A 16713-nucleotide genomic window follows, 5' to 3' on the forward strand; every position below is an offset into this window, starting at 1 on the left:
CTCCCCTCCCCTCCCCTCCCCTTCCTTCTACTTGAACTTTCCACTCCCATCAGTTTCCTTTCTCCTGTATACCATCTTCATGATCCTAGGCTTGTTCCCTTAAAATGTCTCTTCTGTTACCTTATCGCTCTTTTTTAGTTTCCTAGCTTTTACAGATAACTTCACATCAATTATGTGAGTCTAAAATTTGGTGCTAGCATCCACATATGAGACAGAACATGAAGACTTTCTCTTCCTGTGTCTGGGGTATTTTATCATCTTAGTCTGTAAACTAGGGTGTCATCATCTTGATTTAAGACAACATTTTAACACAGTATCAGTCTTAAATACATGGTCTTGGAAAGCAGACTATCTGGGTTTAGACCCCAGTTCTGCCACTTAGTAGCTTGTTATTCTGGAAACCTCTTTAATCTTCATGAACCTTCATGTCCTTATTAAAAAATAGAATAATTAAGAGTACCTAAGTACTTTATGTGGAGATTAAGTAAATTAATATTCATAAAACACTTGGAATGATGTGTGTCTCATACGAACTGCTTTGTAAGTGTTTGTTGTCTTGCACATATTATCTCAGGAATTAGGTCTTTCATTGAGTGTGTTGACTGAAGTTAATTCACCTAGTTTCAAAACCAGAAAGGATATATTTCTCTGGGCTTTTCCACATGGATCCTGCATAGCTCTGTGTGGCTCTGTTTCAGGGAGATTACATGGAACCTTTCCTTTGTTGATCTCATCATCAAGTTGCAGATGCATCATGCTGCATGAAAACTATTATTACTCATTGAGTAGGTAATGCAGAGTTGCTTAGGGGACACTGAGAGGTCCAGGCATAGTCTTTCCTCCATGCTCATTGGCTAAGATTACTGTTCCAATCCTCTTATTATCTTCAAAAGGATCTTGGTCCTCCCTACCTGGCTTATACTAACAACACTCATTTAAAATCCCTGCTTCGATGTAAGAAAGAAAATAGCTAGCTTTGTATCCTTTCCTTTGTCTATATGTGTGCACATATACTTGTGTGTGTGTGTTGTAATTGTATGTGTATATGCATGCACATTTCTCTGTGTAAAAATACACACATGCTTTGGTGCTTGCATAGAAATCAGAGGACAACCTTGGATGATAGTCCTCACCTTCTACATTTTTGAGACAGAGTCTTTTTATTTTTAATTGTTTTTCTGTGGCAGAAGCCGGAATAGCTGGCTTATGCTCTTCCAGGTAGTCTCCTGTCTCTGTTCCTTAGACAAAGGGCATTTGGCTTGCAGACAGCCGTATTACACATTTAGCTTCACCTCTGTTCTGGAAATTCACACTCAGGTCTTCATACTTGCAGAAGTGTTTTTACCTACTGAGCCATACCACCAGACGCCCCGCCCCCCGCCTCAATAGCTTTGTTTCTAAAACTCTTGAATAAAATGAAAGACTAGGTGCCACTTAGAATAGTTACTCTTCCCCAAGTGTGAATAAGAACAAGGAGGTACCTTTTCCTTCTGTGTGAAGGTTATATTTTAGAGTAAAGTTTGATAAACTACTATGCATGGGTCAAATTCTTGTCTACCAGTCTGATGATCTATAATAGATATTGTATCCCTTAAGTGTATTTTTTAGATAGATAAGAATTTATTTCAGTCGTCTTCACTGGGGTTGGAACAAACATCCCACAGCAACACATATAGGGGGATTCAACGAGAGGCAGAATGTCAACGGGAGGTGACATTGTGTGGGAATCTTTACTTTGGCATCTGTTGCTCTACTGCCACGGGTACATAACATTGTGTCAAGTCATATAGCATCCTGTTGCATCCTGCAGAATGTTGCCTTAGAAATGTTACCAGTGGTGGCTGATTATGCTACATAGTTATTCAAAGGAAATGTAAGTGCTTCTGTTGACTTTATTCCATATCATCCTCTTCCTTTTCTTCTCAAGTATCTTTCTGTTCTTTCCCACGCAGTGCACTTCCATCAGCACTGTATTGTACAGGAGCACAGGGCACATGGATATGCATTCAGACTCCTTTGTTTTATGAAAGAGAAAGCTGCCAGAAGTTGTATTGGCAACAGCATCCTTGGTTTCCTAGCATGTAAAATAGAGGTAAAAATCCCAGCTCTGTTTTCCACCCAAGGGGAATCAATGACACGGTATACAGAAGACAGAATAGTGTGTGCTTTTTCTCGTGTCTTTAACAGTATTCTCAGAAAGGCCTGGTTTCTCCTTACACAGGGCTGTGTGTGTCTATGGGATAGAATGTAAACGTACTCTGCATGAACTAAAATTGTCAGCTGTGCTGGGTGGGTTATGAGTTTTTCAGCATTGGAGAGCTGGGTGAGAGAGAGACTTTTAAGTCTGTTTTCCTCCTGTGTGCTGTCTGCTTCGTTATCCATTTCTTTAACAGGAGAGCTGCTGCTTTCCTGGGGAGCTCCTGGGAGGTATGCAAGATAAAGGAAAGATGGTAGCCTTGGAAAGGAAAGAAGGCAGTGTTTCTACCATGGCAAAAGACAGAAGAGAAGCAAATCCTGCCAGTCTATTTTAGAAGCAGTTCCTCTAAGTGAATCTGTCACGTAGCCAGTAAAGTTGTTAACTTCTCAAAGATAAAGGAAGGAATATTTCCTTTTAACAAAAATAGACTGTATTCGGTAGCGACGAGAAGTCTCCCCCGGTGATGAAGCTGGAGCAGTTCCTGAAGGGTGAGGGTAACATATGTGAATCCATTTTGTTTGTACTGAACTGCACAAAGAAAATCAACATTTTGCTCAGTTAGGACGTTCTAGCTTCTAAGAGATCACTGCTTTGAATTGTAATCGCAATAGATAACATTTTCTTGTATTTACATTGTTTCCATTTGATTTGGAAAAACCTTCCTGGGATCATTTGCTCTTCTTTGCATAAATAAATTACCATTTTAATTTAGAGAAAATGCTTCAAAAGATGGTCATAAATTTGAATTTAGAGAGACCCTGACCTCTGCTTTTTAATCTCTTGGTTATTTGGAGGACTAAGTCCTGTTCTTTACCTATGTCTGTATAACAAGGTTCCCAAGCCTAGATCTTAAAATGTCAACCAGGATTGTTTGGTGTTCTACTTGTGTCAACCAAGCTGTGGTTGCTAACTGACCATCTGATCATGCCTTGTTTGGGGAATCGAGCACTCCATGCACTTCTGATGTCTCTCCAGCAGACTAGTCTAGGCATACTCTCAAAAAGGGTGTTCAGGGTCTGTGAGCAAGCAGGACCAATTGCATAAAGAGGCTAGGTGGCAACACACACACACACACACACACACACACAATTTTTGGTATCACATTTGCTAGCACCCCACAGGCCAAGGCAAGGCATGGTGGATCTCAGACTCTTAGGAAAGGAGCACAAGGCTGTGACTTGCAGCACATACACAAGGCAGATGGGGTTTGAAAGCCATTAACACACATCCAGTGTACCAAAAGCCACTTCAACTTCTTTCCTTTATCTTGCATACCTCCCAGGCGCTCCCCAGGAAAGCAGCAGCTACCATGTTAAAGAAATGGATAAAGAAGCAGACAGCACACAGGAGGAAAACAGACTTAAAGCATCTCTCTCTCTCTCTCTTTCTCTCTCTCTCTCTCTCTCTCCCAGCTCCCTGACACTCACAAGGCTTCTGTCTTTCCAGTTGTCTTGTTCTATGGTATCTCTAAAGACTTGGTAAAACACAAATGAAACAAAAGAATGAAAACCCTCTCCTCCTAGTTACTTCACACTGCCTGTTATCAATGCTTGTTGAGGACTTAGTCTGCCATGAAATAAAAACCTTGGTTTACTGGTGGCCCCACTATATGTATCCAATGATGCAGATTCTCCAATTCTAAAGGTTTTTTCTTTTCCATTCTGGCTGTACATGATCCTGAGCTCCAGTCTATGCTAAGCACTTCCAGTATTTAGGGGCCTATATTTGAGCAGCCTTTGGGGAGGAAATCTGTGATTTGGCTCTTGTTTTCACGTACAATTGTTTCACGTTCTTCAATCCCAAATTCCATGTTTGCATTTATTACTGCCCACTGTATGTGTCCTAGAGAAACCTCAAATGAGCATGTTGCAAAGAATTCTCATTGTCTCCCTTTTCTCGGTTGCTAACACCCTGGAATGCGAGCCTGTTGAGTGGCTTTCATACCATTTCAATCATGAATAATACAGTTGTGTAAAAATAGACAAAATGTAGGTCTCTTAGAAGCCTACAATTTGCTCGGTCTAACTGATGTTAAACAAATGCTTGAATATGTAAATTAATGTCTGGCACCAGTACCTGGGGTGGAGAAAATGAAGCTGTGTTTAGATGGAGTAGTAGTGGAGGTGAATGGAGATCGGGTATTCAGGGAAGGCTTCTGAAGTGAGGGAGCAAGCGGTGAGGAGCTGGACAAAGTGTTTTCAGCAGAGGAATTAGCAGGTGCAAAGGCTGCTGGGACTTGCAATGGGAAGAAAGGTAAGACACGTGGCGAGCAGGCAACCAAGGTCTAGCTCATGCAGCGCCGTTTTGAACAGTAACATCTTTGCGCTTAGACTCTGAGTTCAGTGGCAATCTGTAGGTCCTTTTGCGGGCAGGGGAGAGATATGATCTGATGTCTGGCTGCCATGTGAATAGGCTACTGTAGGGAGTCAAGCTTTGAATCCTGTGATAGTTGCGTTGGAGAAAGATGCTGAGGGGCCCTTGGGCGAGTCGGAGTGGAGTCAGTGTGAGAGGAGGGCAGATCCTTTAAGATGTGTTTCATTTAAATAATCTAAATTTAGAGAGCACGATCAGCTCTGCAAAGCTGAGCATATGGAGAGTGTTTCCCAAAGCAGACCCAGCATACATCGGTGACATCTGAGCTAATTTTAGGTAGTGTGTCACATGACTGGATGTCTACATTTTAACGGCTACTTAGGAATTTGCTGCTCATTAGGAAACTTACATGCAAATCTTGTGGTTACAGGTTTTACTTTTAGTAAGTATGAAGGATTAAGTCTATGGTAAAGGTAGTAAAAATTAGACACATTGGCTATCTGGAGTGGAGGTGCTACTGGGACCATTGATAAGGCTCACTTTCTAGGGAGAGCGACGACTCAGGTAGTTTTATACCATGTGAGGACCATTAGAAATTAGACTTTATCAGTTATTTATTGAATTGTAGGCTCCACATTAGATGATGTCTTACTCAGTCTCAATATAACCCTGTGAGATGTGAGTGGTAAAACCTTAGCATTTTGTCATTGAAGAGTCTGGCCTCAGAAGGAGAAGATGCATCTAGCCCGGCAGAGACTTGATGTGCTAGGATAGGGGGATATCGGGGGTGGGGGAGCTCCATTCACTCAGAGGAGAAGGGGAGGGAGTATGTGGGAAGGAGAGGACCAGGAGGAGGGACAGTGATCAGGATGTAAAGTGAAATAATAATAATAATAATAATAATAATAATAATAATAATAATAAAAGTGTCATCATCATCACCACCACCATCATCATCATCACCATCCTCATCATCATCGTCATTAGGCAAGTGACTCACAGAGAAGAAGAACTTGTTCTAAACAAGTCTCCTCTGGGTTCTCAGACATGGCAAGCTTGCAAGAGTGATGTGTTGGTCTGATGATGACTCTTCTGGAAATAAGGTCTTAATCTGTTTTCCAGAGCAATGTATCTTCAGGGCCTGAAGTAGTTCCTGCACGTGGACAAACTTATTAAAGAGATGAGAGAAACAGATCTCCTTCTCTGAGGGTGGGGGTGGGGGATGGGATGGGTTTTTGTTTTTTCACAGACGGATGCTTTAAGAGGCAATGACCTAGAATCTCACGGGAGAGGCCATATTTGGGGACTTCCAAGTGGCTTACTTTCCTCCTTAATTACGTTTTGTGTGTGTTCAGGTCTTGGTTAAGGCTTAGCTTCTCTTCTGTCTGGATGTGCAGCTCTTAAACCTCTGACTTGCATCCTAAATTCTAGTTGGAGAGGGATGACTTCACTACCAACCTCAAGGGATCCCCAAGCACACGACTTGTTCCCCTTTGAGCTTCAGTCTCTGTCAGTGTCAGGAAGAGACTGAAGAGGAACCTGAGCCCCCATGCACAGTGAAGGTTGAGGGACCAGGCACTCAGGGAAAGTAGCTATGTGAGTAAGGAGACCTAAGGACACATGGAAGTGATTTACATAAATTTAAATATTTTAATGGCTTAGATTATTTTTTTTTTCCTAACATGTTAGGGGCTGGAGATAAAACTCAATGATTGAATTGAATTCACACCTAGCATGTGCAAAACCCTGGGGTTGATCCCTGGTACACACATACACACACACACACACACACACACACACACACAGAGAGAGAGAGAGAGAGAGAGAGAGAGAGAGAGAGAGAGAGAGAGAGAGAGAAATAGGACAAAGAAGACAAGGGGGAAGAAAAGAGAGGAGGAGAAAGATGAATGAGTGAAAGAGGAGAGAGAAAGAAAAGTAAAGAAAGTTCCAAGACTCTAGTCAAGTCCTTGCATGACCAGCCAGTAGGGATTCTTGATACACATGCTCTAGTATGTAGAACCTGCAGGGGAGGGACTACAGGCAGATAGAATGAGACAAGCTCAAGTGAAGAAGAGGTTCCAGAAAAGCAGCAGGAGCATCCTAAAAGAGCTTCTAGGGTGGGTGTGAGCCTGGATGCTTCTCCCTGGTCTTGCCTTGTTGAGACAGGAGCTGTGGAGAGCAGGGGCAGAGCTTCATTCAGCAGTTCTTAACCCGTGGGTCATGACCCCTTTGACAAATCTCTATTTCCAAAATACATCTACATTATGATTCATAACTGCAGCAAAATTACAGTTATGAAGTAGTGACAGAAATATTTTTTACAGTTGGGGTTCACCACAACTTGAGGGACTGCTGTAATTCAATTTCAACTAAAAACATATATTTTAAGAAAGTGTAGAATACACCATCATGTAATTTAGATGTGGGCAATAAGTCACTGTGCTAGAGCTTGCTGGTTGGGTAATCTTTGACAAGTCCCTTAGAGCGTGAACTTGGATTTCTTCCTTTGTTGAATGGGGATAATACATATCAGCTCATTGGAAGTTCTTAATGAGATAGTATATTATGGTCCTGGATCTACAGTGTGTTAAGTGACAAATAGATGAGGAGAGAGAGAGAGAGGGAGAGGGAGAGGGAGAGAGAGAGAAGAGAGAGAGAGGAGAGAGAGAGTGAATCCTGGCATAACTGATACCTTTTGCTCTTGTTATATATTAAAATGCATAGAAGGTGATGGCTGTTAGATACAGGCTCTTCCTAAACACTGAATCTACTGGTATTAACTGGTGAGGAATTTAAGACAGCAGAAATGCTAGAATGTGCTTATGTTATTTTTCATTTGATAATGATCTAGAACTTCCTATCCTCCAGAACTTTGAACAATAACGTTTTTAAAAATCAATTATCTACTATAGGCTATTTTGTTAAGTATCTCAAATGCACTAAGACAGTGAGCCAAATGAAGAGTCCTGTATTTGCTTTGACAGAGTAAAGTAAGTAAATTTTAATTGAAATTGATCTTGGAAACCATTTGGAAGAAATAAGATTAAAGGCAGGTCTTGGGGGGGGGTGGATTCGAAATTGATATTGGTCCTCAGGAAGAAAGTGGGCCCCAGCATGGGTAACAGAAGAGCCTTCTTCTCTAAGCACAGTGGCAGTGGAAAAATGCTCAGCTGGGTCTGAAAAACATGGTAGCAGCCAATGGCCATGATGATGTCTGCAAGGGCCCATGGACAAGAAGATTGGCAAACTTTTAAAAACAATTTTATTCTGAAGTATCTTGTGTTTGGAAAAAGCACTTGTAAGAACCACCCAGTAAGTAACTTTACAGTATTTCCCACTGGATCTAGTATTTGTTAATGCTTTTCTATATTCCTTTGTTATTCTCTTCTTATCTAACTCTATTTCTTTCTCTCCCACATATATGATTTTTTTTCCCTCTAGAGCTGTGGTTGTCAACTGTCTTAATGCTGCGACCCTTTAGTACAGTTCTTCAGGTTGTGGTAATCCCACCCATAAAATTATGTCATTGCTACTTCCTAACTGTAATTTTGCTACACTTATGAATCCTAATGTAAACATCTGGTATGCAGATATCTGATATCTGACCCCTGTGAAAAGAGTTGTTGGGTCCCAAAGTGGTTGAGACCCACAGGTTGAGAACCACCCCTCTAGAGCATCAGAGAGTGAGTCATATATACATATAATGCTGCTTTTACATTTCCTAAAAGCTAACAGCAAGTTTTCCCTTGTATAACTTGAAAGCAGTTATAAAAAATCAGAAACTTTAATATTGTTATACAGGTATTATCTGAGTTGAAAAGTTTATTCACATTTTGTGAACTGTTCTGTCCCAAAGACAGAAAGAAAACCCACCTCCTTCATTCTTTCCTCTCCTCCATGTATCTCTCCCTCCATCCCTGCTTCTGCCTCAACGCCTCTCCTCTATTTCTTTATTGGCATCATGAAAAGGGCTCAAATAGAAATATCAGCCATGGGAACAAGATATGCCTTGGAGAAGGAGAGGAGAAGGAGACCTAGGGAACAAGGGCGTCTTTTCATAGGACTTGGCAACACTGCACTCTGGGGATAAGAGACAAAGTCAAGCTGATAACAAGGACCAAAACCAGAAAGACAAGGATGCTCTCATGTTCCTAGTTTTTCATTTAATAATGGTAATGAAATTTCTATAGTGGTTTTACAGGAAGAAATACAGTGCAGTTAGAGGCATCTTGTAACAGTGGTTCAAGGTGCAGCAACACCATATAGGTTGGATCAGGTTTTGCTACTTATTAACTGTGAAAATTGGGGAAGGTACCTGTAATGTAGTTTCTCCATGTGTGAAATAAGGATAATAAAACAGCTTGCTTTGCAGGGCTCTTGTGAGAATCAAAGGAAGTATAATTGGCAAACTGCTGTACTGTGAGCCTCCTTGACATATAGTGTTATAGGTGTGTGACAAATTAACATAAGTAAATGGCTTTCCTATTCTTATATACTGTATCTTTATCATCAACTTTATGAAGTACTAATATTATTATTATTATTACTAGTTAGGTTTCAGATGTCAAGTGGGTTGCCCAAAGTCATGTAGCTGTTGGCATAGAAAACACTATTCTTCAGGTTTTCTACCAGGCAATAAAGATGAGCTCTTAACTCCTTAATAGGCTGGAGGCTAGAGGCCTCAGAGTCAAAAGTCCTCTACATAAACAAAACAGCCATGGAAGGAGTTACAGAGACAAAGTTTGGAGCTGTGACGAAAGGATGGACCATTTAGAGACTGCCATATCTGGGGATCCACCCCATAATCAGCTTCTAAACACTGACACCATTGCATACACTAGCAAGATTTTGCTGAAAGGACCAAGATATAGCTGTCTCTTGTGAGACTATGCCAGGGCCTAGCAAACACAGAAGTGGATGCTCACAGTCAGCTAGTGGATGGACACAGGGTCCCCAATGGAGGAGCTAGAGAAAGTACCCAGGGAACTAAAGGGATCTGCAACCCTATAGGTGGAACAACATTATGAACTAACCAGTACCCCGGAGCTCTTGACTCTAGCTGCATATGTAGCAGAAGATGGTCTAGTCGGCCATCACTGCAAAGAGAGGCCCATTGGACTTGCAAACTTTATATGCCCCAGTACAGGGGAACGCCAGGGCCAAAAAGTGGGAGTGGGTGGGTAGGGGAGTGTGTGTGTGGGGGAGGGTATGGGGGACTTTTGGGATAGCATTGGAAATGTAAATGAGGAAAATACCTAATAAAAATATTGAAAAAAAATAATTGAAGATAGGGATGTGTGTGTTTGATGAGGGAGAGGCCATATGTGACACTGAATACCACAAATGGCTGCCTATGAAATGGGAAGATAAAGAAGAACTAGTAGATCAAGTGGAGTAGGACCAGCTACAGAGCTGGGGGACAAGACAGGATTAACAGAAAGGACAGGATAAGAGGGTCTAGAGGACTGTGCAAGATTTTTGGGGGGAAATTGGAGAAAGATACAGACAGAACTGAGACCACCTATAAGTGATGAGAGGGCTCCTTAGAGACCTTAGTGAGACCCTTGTCACTGTTGAAGGCAGAGTCTTATTTTCACTGGCTTGGGGGAGAGAATAGAAAGAGAAACAAGATTCCCTGAGGAGTTAGTACTGCTTTCAAGACACTTGGGAGTAAGAGTACTGAGAACTTCGGAAGAAGCTGGGTAGAAGTGATTTCCTTTGTCATGCAGGGAAGTCCAAGGCCTGAGGACCTAAGGAGTAGTGGGAAGGCTGGGAAGACTAGGAAGACTTGGTTGGTAAGGATAATAGCTTTGAGTCTTCCTTGGTCATGGGGTCCAACAGACACCCTCTCCCCGCAGATTCCCAAGTATTAAAAGTATTGTGAAAACTATTAGTTACCTTCCCCAACCTGAGAGTACGATCCTGAGATTATCTATTGAAGACACCACACACTTATACAACGCAGAGAAATATAATTGGTACTCGGCTGAATGTCCCTCCTACTGAATAATAGTCATCATAGTACTTGAAAATACTATACACATTACTGGATGAAAACAGTGATTAGTATTACATAGCCACCAACCTTTGGAACTATAATAGTGACTTTTCTGTAAGATACATCAATGTAATAGTGGCATAAATGTCATGGGAAACCATCCACTTTTTTTAAAAATTAGATTTTATGGTTATTCTGTGAAATAAAACCCATACTAGATACCATTAATGAGGCCAAGAACCTGAGATTATATAGGTCATCTGTCCGAGGGGAGCATAGCAATATTGGACTCCCAATGCCACAACCCATAGTTCAATGCAGTACTCGGCTCACCACTTGGCACCATTCAGAGTGAGAGACTTTATAGTACTAGACCTAAATGGGATGTCTTCATTATATCCCTCTTTTCTAGGATCAAGGACTTATAGGGAAGAGGGGGAAGAAGGCTTGTAACATTCAAAGGTGATAATGGACAGCTTCAAAATTCAAATTTTGAATACAAAACAGAATTTCCCCATCACAACAGGGCTGAAACTCTGTGATGAATTCACACAAACTGTGACAGCATGCATATGGCCTCTACAAGCACAAGCCAGACAAACTCCCAGCATCTCAGGGGAACTGAGAACAACATGCCTCCCCCTAACCAAGCAGCTACTTACCATCGATAGCCTTTGGGGAAGGGAAAATCAGTCTTCATCAAAGAGAGTGACACTGGGTATGTCAACTACACTCCAGGACAGGTCCCATGCTCAAGAGTACTTGGGTAACACAAATGGACTTTATGTTATTTTGTGCTTTTTGTTTGTTTACTTTCAGACTATTTATTTAAATTAAAATTAATTTTTTATATAATATAGTTTGCTCATGTCCCTTCCCCACCTCCAGCTCCTCTTAGATCCTCCCCTATACCTCCCAACCCACTCAACTTTATGTTGTTTCTCTTCCCCCCTCTCTCTCTTTCAAAACAACAGCAAAACAAAAAAAAATGAAAAAACAAAATAGAAACAAAACTCATAAAAACACAAAAATGAAAATAAAAACAAACAAGCAAAAGACAAAAAAAAAAAAAAAGCCAAGACATGATACACACACGCACACGCACGCGCGCGCGCACACACACACACACACACACACACACACCAAAACCGAAGACAAAAACAAACAAAGAAAACCATGGCAGTCCTTTGTGTTGGCCAACTACTCCTGGCCTGAGGCCGGGCCTGGAGTGTAGCTGATACACCCATTGGCATTTGGTGTCCCACTCCTAACCAAGAAGCTATTTGCAATTGGTATGTACTGGTAGAAGGAAAATGAGTTTTCTTTGTTTTGTTTTTTTTTTGTTTGCTTTTTATACTTATTAACTTTACATCCTGCTTACCGCCCACTCCAGTCACCCCTCCCCCATTCCTTCCCCCATTTCCTCTCTCCTTTTTCTCTGAGCAGGTGGGAACCCTCTAGATATACCCCCTACCTTGGCACATCAAGTCTCTGCTAGGATAGGCACTTTTCCCACTGAAGCTAGACAAGGCAGCCCAGCTAGAGGAACATATTCCACATACAGGAAACAGCTTTTGGGATGGCCTTTGTTCTATTTGTTCAGGACCCACATGAAGACCAGGCTTCACATCTGCTACATATGTGCGGGGAGGCCTAGGTCTAGCCCGTGTATGTTCTTTGGTTGGTGGTTCAGTCTCTGAGAGCCCCAAAGGTCCTGGTTAGTTAACTCTGTTGTTGTTCTGTTTGGTCTTCCTGTAGAGTTCCTATCCCTTTAGAGGCTGCAATCTTTCCCCTGTTTTTCCATAAGAGTTCCCAAGCTCCATCCACTATTCGGCTGTAGATATCTACATTTGTCTGAGTAGGTTGTTGGGTGGAGCCTCTTAGAGGACAGCCATTCGAGACTTCTGTCTGCAAGCATAACAGAGCCCATGCGATGTGATTCAAGTTGGGCTGGCTATTGGTTGTCTGTTCTCTCAGTCTTTGCTCTATTCCTTATCCCTGCATTTCTTGTAGACAGGATAAATTTGGGGTTGAAAGTTCTGTGGGTAGGTTGGTGTCTCTATAGCACTATTGGGGATCCTGCATGGCTGCAGGAGGTGACCTCTTCAGGTTCTATAGCCTCAATACTATGAGTCACAGCTAAGAACACCTCCATTAATTCTTATACTCCTCCCTTTTTTTAGCCCAGGTTTCCATCTCTTCCTGGAGACACCCCCTAGCTCCCCACTCCCATCAGTTTCCACTCATGACCATCTAGCCGTCCTTCCTGTCTTTCCCCACTTCTGAACCTAAACCCTCCCTTTCTTCTCTCATACCCTCCCCCACCTAGATCCTCCCTCCATCTGCCTCTTATGACTATTTTGTTCCCCTTTCTAAGTGAGATTCAAGCATCCTCACTCTTGCCTTCCCTGTTGATTAGCTTCTTTAGGTCTCTATATTTTAGCATTGGTATCCTGTATTTTATGGCTAATATCCACTGATAAGGTAGTACATACCATGCATATCTTTTTGGGTCTTGGCTACTTCCCTGAGGGGGATATTATCAAGATCCATCCAATTGCCTGCAAAATTCATGATGTCTTTATTTTTAACGGCAGAATGATATTCCATTATGTAGATGTAGCATGTTTTCTTTATCCATTCTTCAACTGAAGGACATTTAGGTTGTTTTCAGTTTCTAGCTATTATGAAAAAAAGCTGCTATGAACATTGCTGAGCAAGTGTCTTTGTGGAATGGTGGAATATATTTTGGGTATATGCCCAGGATTGTTAAGAGTGGGTCTTGAGGTTGAACTCTTCCCAGTTTTCTGAGAAATCACCAAATTGATTTCCAAAGTGGTTGTATGTCTAACTAAGAGATTTGGAAGGAAAGTCAATAATACAGAGAAACCTTAGAAGTCATGGAGAATTTGGTTGGAAATGGTTATAACTGTAGGTTACAAAGATAAGAGGAGGCTGTGCAGACTAGATGAATGCTCCCTGAATCTTTCTTTCAAAATAGTTTCAGCAACAGAAAAAGAGAGAAAGCTTGTCTTTGCAGTATGGTAGTGCAGTTCAAGGTAGTGCATTAGAAGTCTAAAACTTCCAATGTCTTTTAATTTTTTTAAATTTATTTTTATTAGGTATTTTCCTCGTTTACATTTTCAATGCTATCCCAAAAGTCTCCCATACCCACCCCCCAATCCCCTACCACCCACTCCCCCTTTTTGGCCCTGGGGTTCCCCTGTACTGGGGCATATAAAGTTTGCAAGTCCAATGGGTCTCTCTATAAGTACACTATAGCTCTCTTCCAACACACCAGAAGAGGGCATCAGATCCCATTATAGATGGTTGTGAGCCATCATGTGGTTGCTAGGAATTGAACTCAGGACCTCTGAAAGAGCAGTCAGTGCTCTTAACCACTGAGCCATCTCTCCAGCCCTAAAGAGATGGTGTGGTCTTTTAAAATTTTTTTGACTTCCGATGTCTTAAGTTTTACTTTTAAAAGATTTAAAATGCCACCATATATCTATTTTACTTTAATTTAAAATGAAGTACTTGTCTCTTGATAAAAAAGATACCTAAAAAATGCATACCTTGTTTTTCCATGTTAAAGGCAGATGGTGTGGTGTTGGAGGTGGCATTCTGTATTCCATATTTTAAAGGTCATGGGGGAAATGCAAAGAACAGGATAACAGGGAGAGGGCAACATAAGGCTGGAGTGGGAAGGAATAGGTACAGTAGAATATTGAGGCTGTAGACAAAGGGGCATGTCCACATGTCAGCTTGAAATTGAGACAGTTTTACGTGACAAGACAGGAAAAAAAAAGCAACATCCGGAAGACAGCTGAGTGATGGAGATGGAGGCTGTCTAAAGTAGTTTTAATATCACTGGGTTGTTTTCTGTTTAGATCTTCAATGCCAGATTTTTCTCTTGAGGGAAACAGAAGAAAAATTAATATTTCAAAGGGAGCATTTGTAAGATATTAAGCCAAGCATTAATTTTTCAGCATTGTCTTGGCGTAAGAGGCAGAGATTAATAGAACCAATTTAAATCCTCTTAGGGGATACATCAAATGTCTGCCACTTGCTATGTAGTTGCCATTAAGGGTAGACACAGGAAGACCTATGCAATTGAAATGTCATCTGTGACACTAAGGGAGTTTTAGAAACACATTTTCAATTCATTGATAGAAGTCTTTATTTACTTTGTCTGTGAAGATGTTGTCAACAATGACGAGGTGACTTGTGGAATTTGTGGCTATTTCAGGAGAGTGAGCTATCATTTGTGCCTATCTTGTTTCCGTGTTTTAAAGGAATGTTGCTGATACAGACTTCTGTTCATCGTAGTGAGTGGAACTGAACAGGGAAATAGAACATGAACAGCAGACAGGGTCATTAAAAGAAGTGTTATGGTCAAAAGTCGGATGTTACTCATTTACTCTTAAAATTTTGAAATACTAACGGGCGTAGATTGTTCCCACTAGTAAATAACTTTAGCAGTTTCCACCTCTACCTTGTTTTAAAGGTCGAAGAGCACAGAGGTCGTGTTTCAAATAGAGCGGGGAGTAGGAGGAAGAGAAATATTTGACCATCTCAAACTGACTAATGTGAGTTATCATGCATTTTGTTGAAACTTGTGACTTAATGACGACTTGATGTATGCATTGATGCAGCTATGCACAGTTTACATATAATCTCAAAAGGGGAACACTAAGCTTCATTTTAAAAATCATCCTGGATGACTGTGTGAAGCTTAGCACAAAAGAATGATACAGAGAGACGAACCAGACATCAGCAGAGCAGTAATGTGAGGACATGAGGACTAGCACTCCAATGAGATGCTTCCTGAGCACAGCCATTCACACAGAAGTGGGTGGGTACAGTGCCCACACTTGAATCTGGTCTTTTTGTTTTACTTTTCCATTTCCTTGGTGTCTGAAGCCATTCAGTGTACTGAGTGTGAACTGGTATAGCAAGCTTAGCATTGACTTCTACCATTAGTAGGTGGGGATCTTTATCAAACAGTGTTGAGATTTGAGACTGTCAGGTTCAGAGGGCATTCACAGAAAGGCTCCATCCCTGAGATCTCTAAGCGATCCAGAGATAACTGCTCTTGGGGGAAATGCCCATTAGTGCACTGCCCACTTTATTAAGCTGGGTATCACTGAACCTCAGAAGGATGCTGGGGGGGGGGTGTTGGGCCCTTTAAATTCTGCTTTGTCAACAGCCCACTCATCCTCAGTTTGCTAGCCTGAGTGATGCCTGGCTCCCCATGGTCTGCCTTTCACAAACAAGGAGGGACTTCCACCTGGTCCCATTTCTGTAATTTTACTTATTTCTCTGAAGACAGCAATATGCATGTTTGAAGTTATTTATGACTGTGCTACATTATTAGTTAAACACACATTTTAGGCTGATTGATTGCTGTAATTTCCTCCCTGCTGTATCCAATAACAAAGGAAGCAAGTAGTCCTTAACCCTGAAAACACTTGGTTCATCTTCATGGTTTCCTGGAGATATAATTGTTCTAGAAGCATATTCTTCTAGAAATATAGTGCACCCATTCATTGGTAATCATTACTTTATAGAAATATATATCATGGATTACAATATGCCTGCAAGTGGCATAAGGAGGAAGGGGGGGGAGGATGAAAATGGGTTACAATTTCATTCATGAGTGGGGGGGGTATGGGGGACTTTTGGGATAGCATTGGAAATGTAATTGAGGAAAATACGTAATAAAAAAAATAAAAAGAAAAAGAAAATGCTTTTGTCAATAGACTATGAATGACAGCTGTCAGTACGTCCATTCTGAAATTCTCTTAAGTTGTTGCATGTATGTACTTTATGTTTTAAAAATAAGTGTGTGTCTACATGTGTGTGTGTGTGTGCACATGTGCATGCACTAGTATGCGTGTTACTTGTCTGTGTTGGGGGCTATGGAGGCGGAGGTTGAGGTATGATATTTTTCTACTCTTTTGCACTTTAATTTTTCAGACAATATCTCACTAAACTCACAATGCAATTCATCAATTGGTAAGGGTGACCTGCCATCAGGCTCCTGGGATCTACCTATGTCTACCTCTCCCATAGTACTTGGGGTACAAATGTTTTCCGTGAGTGCTGTAGATCCGAACAACGGTCTTCACACTTGTCTAGCAAGTACTTAGTTTTATTTTTTACTTTACTTTTATTTTTTTAGTTCTATTTTTATTAGATATTT

General features: G+C 41.2%; 1 protein-coding gene across 2 annotated transcripts in view; it reads left to right on the plus strand.

Moving 5' to 3' along the window:
• Positions 1 to 16713, plus strand: part of Pde4d (phosphodiesterase 4D) — a 1431689-nt gene that overhangs the window by 57647 nt on the left and 1357329 nt on the right. Inside the window, exon 2 of one of the 2 annotated variants that reach the window (XM_029468212.1) lies at positions 15016 to 15097. The exons of the other annotated variant lie outside the window; for it this stretch is intronic. The gene's annotated coding sequence lies outside the window, so the exon portion shown is untranslated. The remainder of the gene's footprint in view (positions 1 to 15015; positions 15098 to 16713) is intronic. 2 annotated transcript variants of the gene reach the window in all.

Source organism: Mus caroli, chromosome 13, assembly GCF_900094665.2.
Source record: "Mus caroli chromosome 13, CAROLI_EIJ_v1.1, whole genome shotgun sequence".
NCBI classification, from domain to species: domain Eukaryota; kingdom Metazoa; phylum Chordata; class Mammalia; order Rodentia; family Muridae; genus Mus; species Mus caroli.